The following is a 10,000-nucleotide window of genomic DNA, read 5'->3' as shown; positions in this document are numbered from 1 at the left end:
TCTGTTTCTCTGTCTCTCTCACTGTACCCCATCTCTCCCTCTCTCTATCCCTCCCCTCCCACTGTCTCCCATTCTCTCTCTATCTCCCTCCCTCCCTCCCTCTCTCTCTCTCTCTCTCTCTCTCTCTCTCTCTCTCTCTCTCTCTCTCTCTCTCTCTCTCTCTCTCTCATTTCTGCTTTCCTCTTTCTGGAAGAGCCCCGCCCCTCTTTCTTTCTTTCTCTCTCGTGGCACTTTAATCTAAACAATATGTGTCTGTGTGTCTGCTCCAATGAGAGGAGAGGAGAGGGAATCCTCTTCATATTTCTGACCTCACATTCATTCTTTCTCTCTCTCTCTCTCTCTCATCTCGTGACTCTTCTCCCATTCCTCCATCAATCATTAGCTCCTCCTCTCATCATTAGCTCCGCCTCTTGTCCGCCTCCTCCAGCCTTCCTGCCTTTCTAAGACCTGCTACCTACACACACACACACACACACACACACACACACACACACACACACACACACACACACACACACACACACACACAGACACACAACACACACACACACACACACACACACACACACACACACACACACACACACACACACACACACACACACACACGCACACACACACATCCATTTAAAACAACCCTTAATTCACACCTCAACAACGTCTACAAAGGCTCACCACTGCCGGGCGTCACACCAGCATGAATGAACGTAGGAATGAGCCTATAGACGGGGCACGCTGTAGCGCTGTGGCCTCACAGCTAGAAGGTCCTGGGTTCGGTTCCCCGCTGTGGCCGCTGGGGGCGTGTCCTCTCCTCCGCGTCACCGGCGCCCATACCCTATAGGTGGGGTTGGTGAAAGGGGCCACTCTGTGTGGAGTTTGCATGTTCTCCCCGTGTCCCCTAGGGCATTGGTTCTCAAAGTGGGGTCCGGGGACCCCCAGGGGTACTTGAGGGGATACCAGGGGGTCCCCAGCTAAATGATTTATAGGAACCAAATGGACCCTTATGTGTCTGTAACTCTGAGAGTGTACAAATGGAACCAAATGGACCCTAACGGGTCCATTTGGTTCCATTTGTACACTCTCAGAGTTAAATTAACATTGATTTTACAATATAAATTGGGGTCCCAGAGATAGAAATGCCATTAAATGGGGGTCTGTAGCCCCACGTCAAACTGGGGGGGGTCCTTAAATTACAATGATTGAGAATCACTGCTATAGAGCCGTACAAATCTTCTCTTATGGGGGGGTCCCTGGCTTATCTTTACAAATGGGGGTCCGCGGGCTAATAAGTGTCAATTTGGGGGTCCTTGACCTGAAAAAGTTTGAGAACCACTGCCCTAGGGCAGGTACCCTCACAAAAAAATAAAAAAAAACATGCAGTAATCCTGGTCACTATATACTGCCTCCCCCTGGTCAGCCGGGGCGCCTGATGGAGGGGAAAGGAACTGGTGTTCCTGCCACGCGCTACGTCCCCCCCCCCCCCCCCCCTGTCAGGTGATAAGAAGCGGTCTGCTCACTCCTTATGCATTGAAGGAAGCATGAGCTCAGTTCAGGGCTCGATCGCCACAGGCTGTCAGAGGGAGAGTAGAGCCCAGGATTACATGCTTAGGCATTGTCACTGTGGGTGAGAAATAGGGGTTAAAAAATCATGGGATAATGATTTGGGGAAAAAAAGAAAAGGAATGAGTCTAGATGCATATAAATGGTCCATTCTGTGACCTGTAGTGTAGCTGTTAAGAGACTGTTCATTGTGTGTGTGTGTGTGTGTGTGTGTGTGTGTGTGTGTGTGTGTGTGTGTGTGTGTGTGTGTGTGTGTGTGTGTGTGTGTGTGTGTGTGTGTGTGTGTGCGAGCAGCGAGAGGAGACGAAAAGAAGGTGCACCATGGTGCAGTGGTGGAAAAAGTACTCAAATGTTTTACTTAAGTAAAAGTATCAATACTGCAATGTAGAAGTACTGTTTTTTTTAGGATTGGTATAAAAATGTACTTAAAGTACCGAAAGTAAAAGTAATAAAATGTTTGAAAATAGCAGATCTACAAGCTCACAACGCGCGGCTATTTTCAAATAGCCTAGGTATACAATAGGGCTAAAGTGGTTAATGTATGTTTCATAATATCATAATTTATATCTGAAAAGTAACTAGTAACTAAAGTTTTCAAATAATTGTAGTGGAGCAAAAGTACAATATTTGCCTCCTCTAGTCTCTAGTCTCATCCTCCTGACTGTTATCTCCTCTGTGTGAAGACAGTGAGTCTCTAGTCTCTAGTCTCTAGTCTCATCCTCCTGACTGTTATCTCCTCTGTGTGAAGACAGTGAGAGTCTCTAGTCTCTAGTCTCTAGTCTCATCCTCCTGACTGTTATCTCCTCTGTGTGAAGACAGTGAGTCTCTAGTCTCTAGTCTCTAGTCTCATCCTCCTGACTGTTATCTCCTCTGTGTGAAGACAGTGAGTCTCTAGTCTCTAGTCTCTAGTCTCATCCTCCTGACTGTTATCTCCTCTGTGTGAAGACAGTGAGAGTCTCTAGTCTCTAGTCTCTAGTCTCATCCTCCTGACTGTTATCTCCTCTGTGTGAAGACAGTGAGAGTCTCTAGTCTCTAGTCTCTAGTCTCATCCTCCTGACTGTTATCTCCTCTGTGTGAAGACAGTGAGAGTCTCTAGTCTCTAGTCTCATCCTCCTGACTGTTATCTCCTCTGTGTGAAGACAGTGAGTCTCTAGTCTCTAGTCTCTAGTCTCATCCTCCTGACTGTTATCTCCTCTGTGTGAAGACAGTGAGTCTCTAGTCTCTAGTCTCTAGTCTCATCCTCCTGACTGTTATCTCCTCTGTGTGAAGACAGTGAGAGTCTCTAGTCTCTAGTCTCATCCTCCTGACTGTTATCTCCTCTGTGTGAAGACAGTGAGTCTCTAGTCTCTAGTCTCTAGTCTCATCCTCCTGACTGTTATCTCCTCTGTGTGAAGACAGTGAGAGTCTCTAGTCTCTAGTCTCATCCTCCTGACTGTTATCTCCTCTGTGTGAAGACAGTGAGTCTCTAGTCTCTAGTCTCTAGTCTCATCCTCCTGACTGTTATCTCCTCTGTGTGAAGACAGTGAGTCTCTAGTCTCTAGTCTCTAGTCTCATCCTCCTGACTGTTATCTCCTCTGTGTGAAGACAGTGAGAGTCTCTAGTCTCTAGTCTCATCCTCCTTTTACACATCCCTCTGGTACGATGATTTAACATTTCATTCTCATCTGGCAACACTGGCTGCTAGACACGAGCTTCATGAGACGACTGACGACTTTGGTCATGATATTATATTTTAATTTGGGTCTTTTTTTTCTTATGAAGAAATTCACTCCAACATCAGATCATAGCTCATAGATCTGTGCACGTCACGTGGCCGGTGTGGTGTTACACCATATTTGGTTACCCATCAGATTATGTGACCGCTACTGGCACGCTTTTGACATCTGTGACTCATTTCCAGGAGTGGAGGGGGGTGGAGGGGGGCGGGGGGGGTTCATTATCAAACCAGCTACATTGTTACTAAAGCAGAAATACATACAATGCTTCATTTAGTTTCATAAGTAATGTGAGAATGAGAGACAGTCTAGTGCAGCCATCTCTCTCTCTCTCTCTCTATGTGGCTCGGTCACCCAAGGACAAAAAACACACACACATCTCTCTCTCTCTCTCTCTCTCTCTCTCTCTCTCTCTCTCTCTCTCTCTCTCTCTCTCTCTCTCTCTCTCTCTCTCTCTCTCTCTCATGTGTTTTGTGTTTAGCTCGTTCTGCCACGTGGAGGATGGAACTCTCTGCCTTTCTTCTCTCATCTCCACCTCCTCTATTTCATCTGTCTCTCCTCCCACTGTGTGTGTGTGTGTGTGTGTGTGTGTGTGTGTGTGTGTGTGTGTGTGTGTGTGTGTGTGTGTGTGTGTGTGTGTGTGTGTGTGCGTGAACGTGTGTGCGTGTGCGTGTGCGTGTGCGTGCGCGTGCGTGTGCGGATGGCGTCCAGTTTGTGGCAAACGTTGTAATTTACTAACCTAAATAGAACACAGTGCTGGTCTGGACAACTGTGTGTGTGTGTGTGTGTGTGTGTGTGTGTGTGTGTGTGTGTGTGTGTGTGTGTGTGTGTGTGTGTGTGTGTGTGTGTGTGTGTGTGTGTGCGCGCGCGTGTGTGTGTGCGCATTATGTTTGTAAAGGTCATATAGGGTTTAGATTTCATATCAAAAAATCTTAACATCAATTAAATGACAATAAAACTAACGCAATTATTTGTGTCCCTCTAAAGCAACGTGGTTCCCTGTCTGTCTGCAAGTGTCCTGTCTGTCTGCACTTGTGCACAATGTAGGAATGTGTGTGTTTTATTTCATTTCTCATTGAGTTTTAACAAAGCAGTGTGTAGTTGAAGGACAAAGCAGTGTGTAGTTGAAGGACAAAGCAGTGTGTAGTTGAAGGACAAAGCAGTGTGTAGTTGAAGGACAGTCTATGTTCTAATCAGCCATAAGGTAGTTTTGATCTTCATAAGAACCTCTAGAAACACTTCAGTGCTTGTATCAGCTCTCAGCAGGTTGTATGAAGGCCACGCTCACACATGCTCTTCAGAAAGTGTTGCAGACACAACTCAGTGAGTGTCAGTGTTCTGGTGTGTAGTTCACAGTGGTGGAAAAAGTACTCACATTTTCTATTAAATAAAAGTATCAATACTGCAATGCGGAATTCAAAAATGTACTTAAAGTAAAAGTACATAAGTATTGGCATCAAAATATACTTATTGTGCAGAATGTCCCACTGAATGTCTCACAATGCGTCGCATTGTGAGCTTGTAGATCTTCTACAAGTTGTTTCAGTGTTGAAACTCACTGAAAGAAGAACAATGAGTGAAATGGCTGTTGAATATAATCTCCTGTCCCCCAGGCTGTTGAATATAGTCTCCTGTCCCCCAGGCTGTTGAATATAGTCTCCTGTCCCCCAGGCTGTTGAATATAGTCTCCTGTCCCCCAGGCTGTTGAATATAGTCTGCTGTCCCCCAGGCTGTTGAACATAGTCTCCTGTCCCCCAGGCTGTTGAATATAGTCTCCTGTCCCCCAGGCTGTTGAATATAGTCTCCTGTCCCCCAGGCTGTTGAATATAGTCTCCTGTCCCCCAGGCTGTTGAATATAGTCTCCTGTCCCCCAGGCTGTTGAATATAGTCTCCTGTCCCCCAGGCTGTTGAATATAGTCTCCTGTCCCCCAGGCTGTTGAATATAGTCTCCTGTCCCCCAGGCTGTTGAATATAGTCTCCTGTCCTCCCGGCCCGGCAAGCGAGCACCAAGACCGGGGGAACCAAACAGTTGGCCAAAAACAAAGAAAAAAGGCTGGAGTATTGCAAGTAACTGCAGCGAAATACTGTCTATGCAGTGAAATACTGTCTATGCAGTGAAATAGTAATACTGTCTATGCAGTGAAATACTGTCTATGCAGTGAAATAGTAATACTGTCTATGCAGTGAAATACTGTCTATGCAGTGAAATAGTAATACTGTCTATGCAGTGAAATACTGTCTATGCAGTGAAATAGTAATACTGTCTATGCAGTGAAATACTGTCTATGCAGTGAAATACTGTCTATGCAGTGAAATAGTAATACTGTCTATGCAGTGAAATACTGTCTATGCAGTGAAATACTGTCAGTGAAATACTGTCTATGCAGTGAAATACTGTCTATGCAGCGCAACATGTGTGTGTGTGTGTGTGTGTGTGTGTGTGTGTGTGTGTGTGTGTGTGTGCCGAAATGCATCATAAGCAGCTGATGAAGAGAAAACAACAGCAACCCCTCCTCCCCACAAGAGGTTAACGAGGCTCTGGCTGTACCCACCATTTTTTCTTTGGCTTTTTATTCAAGTGCTCTCAATGGATTTACTTTAAATGACTCTTAATTGTCCTCATACAGTGTTTTAATCTGTTGTTTGTTTAGTTTCTGTATGTGTGAAACAATCACACCTGGTCTGAATCCATCTATGTCTGATTGAAACAGTCACACCTGGCCTGATATTCATCTGTGTGTCTGATTGAAACAGTCACACCTGGCCTGAATCCATCTGTGTGTCTGATTGAAACAGTCACACCTGGCCTGATATTCATCTGTGTGTCTGATTGAAACAGTCACACCTGGCCTGAATCCATCTGTGTGTCTGATTGAAACAGTCACACCTGGTCTGAATTCATCTGTGTGTCTGATTGAAACAGTCACACCTGGTCTGAATCCATCTGTATGGCTGATTGAAACAGTCACACCTGGCCTGAATCCAGACTCCAGTGACTGTGAGCAGGGTGTGGCAGGGTGTGGCTGAACCCCAGTCACAAGCAGAGCCTGAGAGCCGAGCCTGAGCCTCAGCGAGGCGAGGTGAGGAGAGGCGACAGCCGGACGACTTCCCACGTCAAGCAGCACGATGTCCGCTTCATGACCCAGCACCGTCCTGTTGGCATTACCATGCTCTGGGAACCTGTCTGTCTGTCAACATGATCTGTACATACAGACAGACAGACAGACAGACAGACAGACAGACAGACAGACAGACAGACAGACAGTAGTTTGTATCAACGTTCTTTTTTCTTTTGTCCCCAAAATCATCTGTGAACCCTGTGGTTCAGTTAACCTCAATTTACCCTGCTATTCAGAGAGAGAGAGAGAGAGAGAGAGAGAGAGAGAGGGAGAGGGGGGGAGAGGGAGAGAGAGATAGAAAAGAGAGAAGGATCGACCGACAAAGTTACTGTGTGAGAGACAGAAAAAAGAGAGAGACAGAGACACAGAGGGAGACAGGCAGTGTGACAGACAGACAGGCAGGCAGTGTGACAGACAGACAGACAGACAGACAGACAGACAGACAGACAGACATGTAGTTGTCTCTAGCCTGGCAGCAGTACACACAGTGTGGTACAGTACAGTGTATGTGGTCAGACTCATGTCTATTCTCAGACCAGGGTGGGTCCACTTTGAACTGTGGTCAACACTCTGTATGGAGCTACTGCTGCTGGTACTGACTCTATACTGACTCTACTGCTGCTGGTACTGACTCTATACTGACTCTATACTGACTCTATACTGACTCTACTGACTCTACTGCTGCTGGTACTGACTCTACTGACTCTACTGCTGCTGGTACTGACTCTATACTGACTCTACTGCTGCTGGTACTGACTCTATACTGACTCTATACTGACTCTACTGACTCTACTGCTGCTGGTACTGACTCTATACTGACTCTATACTGACTCTACTGACTCTACTGCTGCTGGTACTGACTCTACTGACTCTACTGCTGCTGGTACTGACTCTATACTGACTCTACTGCTGCTGGTACTGACTCTATACTGACTCTATACTGACTCTACTGACTCTACTGCTGCTGGTACTGACTCTATACTGACTCTATACTGACTCTACTGACTCTACTGCTGCTGGTACTGACTCTATACTGACTCTACTGCTGCTGGTACTGACTCTATACTGACTCTATACTGACTCTACTGACTCTACTGCTGCTGGTACTGACTCTATACTGACTCTACTGCTGCTGGTACTGACTCTATACTGACTCTATACTGACTCTACTGACTCTACTGCTGCTGGTACTGACTCTATACTGACTCTACTGCTGCTGGTACTGACTCTATACTGACTCTATACTGACTCTATACTGACTCTACTGCTGCTGGCACTGACTCTATACTGACTCTATACTGACTCTACTGACTCTACTGCTGCTGGTACTGACTCTATACTGACTCTATACTGACTCTACTGACTCTACTGCTGCTGGTACTGACTCTATACTGACTCTATACTGACTCTACTGCTGCTGGCACTGACTCTATACTGACTCTATACTGACTCTACTGACTCTACTGCTGCTGGTACTGACTCTACTGACTCTACTGCTGCTGGTACTGACTCTATACTGACTCTATACTGACTCTACTGCTGCTGGTACTGACTCTATACTGACTGACTCTTCTGGTGCCGGTTCTGACTCTACTGACTGACTCTACTGCTGCTGGTACTAACTCTACAACAGCCATATTGGACAGAAATTGGGCCCCTTCCTTACTTACTCCACAGGTGTTACCAATGATACTAATGAAAGCTCTGTCAAACAGAGTTAGGATGCTGATATTGTGCAAGTTAACTCACTGGAAACATTCTGCTACACCAGTGGGTCTCGAAGTGTGGTCCAGGGACCCTCATGGTTCCTTGAGGAGGTTCCAAATGGACCCTTACGGGTGTTTGTGGGGGTCCTTGAATTTAAAAAGGTTTGAGAACCACTCTGTTACACTAAATGGAACAGAGCCTTCATTAGAACCACTGTGCTACACTAAATGGAACAGAGCCTTCATTAGAACCACTGTGCTACAGTAAATGGAACAGAGCCTTCATTAGAACCACTGTGCTACACTAAATGGAACAGAGCCTTCATTAGAACCACTGTGTTACACTAAATGGAACAGAGCCTTCATTAGAACCACTGTGCTACACTAAATGGAACAGAGCCTTGATTAGAACCACTGTGCTACACTAAATGGAACAGAGCCTTGATTAGAACCACTGTGCTACACTAAATGGAACAGAGTCTTCATTAGAACCACTGTGCTACACTAAATGGAACAGAGTCTTCATTAGAACCACTGTGCTACACTAAATGGAACAGAGCCTTCATTAGAACCACTGTGTTACACTAAATGGAACAGAGCCTTCATTAGAACCACTGTGTTACACTAAATGGAACAGAGCCTTCATTAGAACCACTGTGCTACACTAAATGGAACAGAGCCTTCATTAGAACCACTGTGTTACACTAAATGGAACAGAGTCTTCATTAGAACCACTGTGTTACACTAAATGGAACAGAGCCTTCATTAGAACCACTGTGTTACACTAAATGGAAAAGAGTCTTCATTAGAACCACTGTGCTACACTAAATGGAACAGAGCCTTCATTAGAACCACTGTGTTACACTAAATGGAACAGAGCCTTCATTAGAACCACTGTGCTACACTAAATGGAAAAGAGTCTTCATTAGAACCACTGTGTTACACTAAATGGAACAGAGCCTTCATTAGAACCACTGTGTTACACTAAATGGAACAGAGCCTTCACTAGAACCACTGTGCTACACTAAATGGAACAGAGCCTTCATTAGAACCACTGTGTTACACTAAATGGAACAGAGCCTTCATTAGAACCACTGTGTTACACTAAATGGAACAGAGCCTTCATTAGAACCACTGTGTTACACTAAATGGAAAAGAGCCTTCATTAGAACCACTGTGCTACACTAAACGGAACAGAGCCTTCATTAGAACCACTGTGTTACCCTAAATGGAACAGAGCCTTCATTAGAACCACTGTGTTACACTAAATGGAACAGAGCCTTCATTAGAACCACTGTGTTACACTAAATGGAACAGAGCCTTCATTAGAACCACTGTGTTACACTAAATGGAAAAGAGTCTTCATTAGAACCACTGTGTTACACTAAATGGAACAGAGCCTTCATTAGAACCACTGTGTTACACTAAATGGAACAGAGCCTTCATTAGAACCACTGTGCTACACTAAATGGAAAAGAGTCTTCATTAGAACCACTGTGTTACACTAAATGGAACAGAGCCTTCATTAGAACCACTGTGTTACACTAAATGGAACAGAGCCTTCACTAGAACCACTGTGCTACACTAAATGGAACAGAGCCTTCATTAGAACCACTGTGTTACACTAAATGGAAAAGAGTCTTCATTAGAACCACTGTGTTACACTAAATGGAACAGAGCCTTCATTAGAACCACTGTGTTACACTAAATGGAACAGAGCCTTCATTAGAACCACTGTGCTACACTAAATGGAACAGAGCCTTCATTAGAACCACTGTGCTACACTAAATGGAACAGAGCCTTCATTAGAACCACTGTGCTACACTAAATGGAACAGAGCCTTCATTAGAACCACTGTGCTACACTAAATGGAACAGAGCCTTCATTAGAACCACTGTGC

The sequence above is a fragment of the Gymnoscopelus microlampas genome, assembly GCF_963454915.1.
Source record: "Gymnoscopelus microlampas genome assembly, chromosome: 11".
Lineage (NCBI taxonomy): Eukaryota > Metazoa > Chordata > Actinopteri > Myctophiformes > Myctophidae > Gymnoscopelus > Gymnoscopelus microlampas.
The sequence above is the reverse complement of the archived record's forward strand: the minus strand, read 5'-3'. Positions refer to the sequence as shown.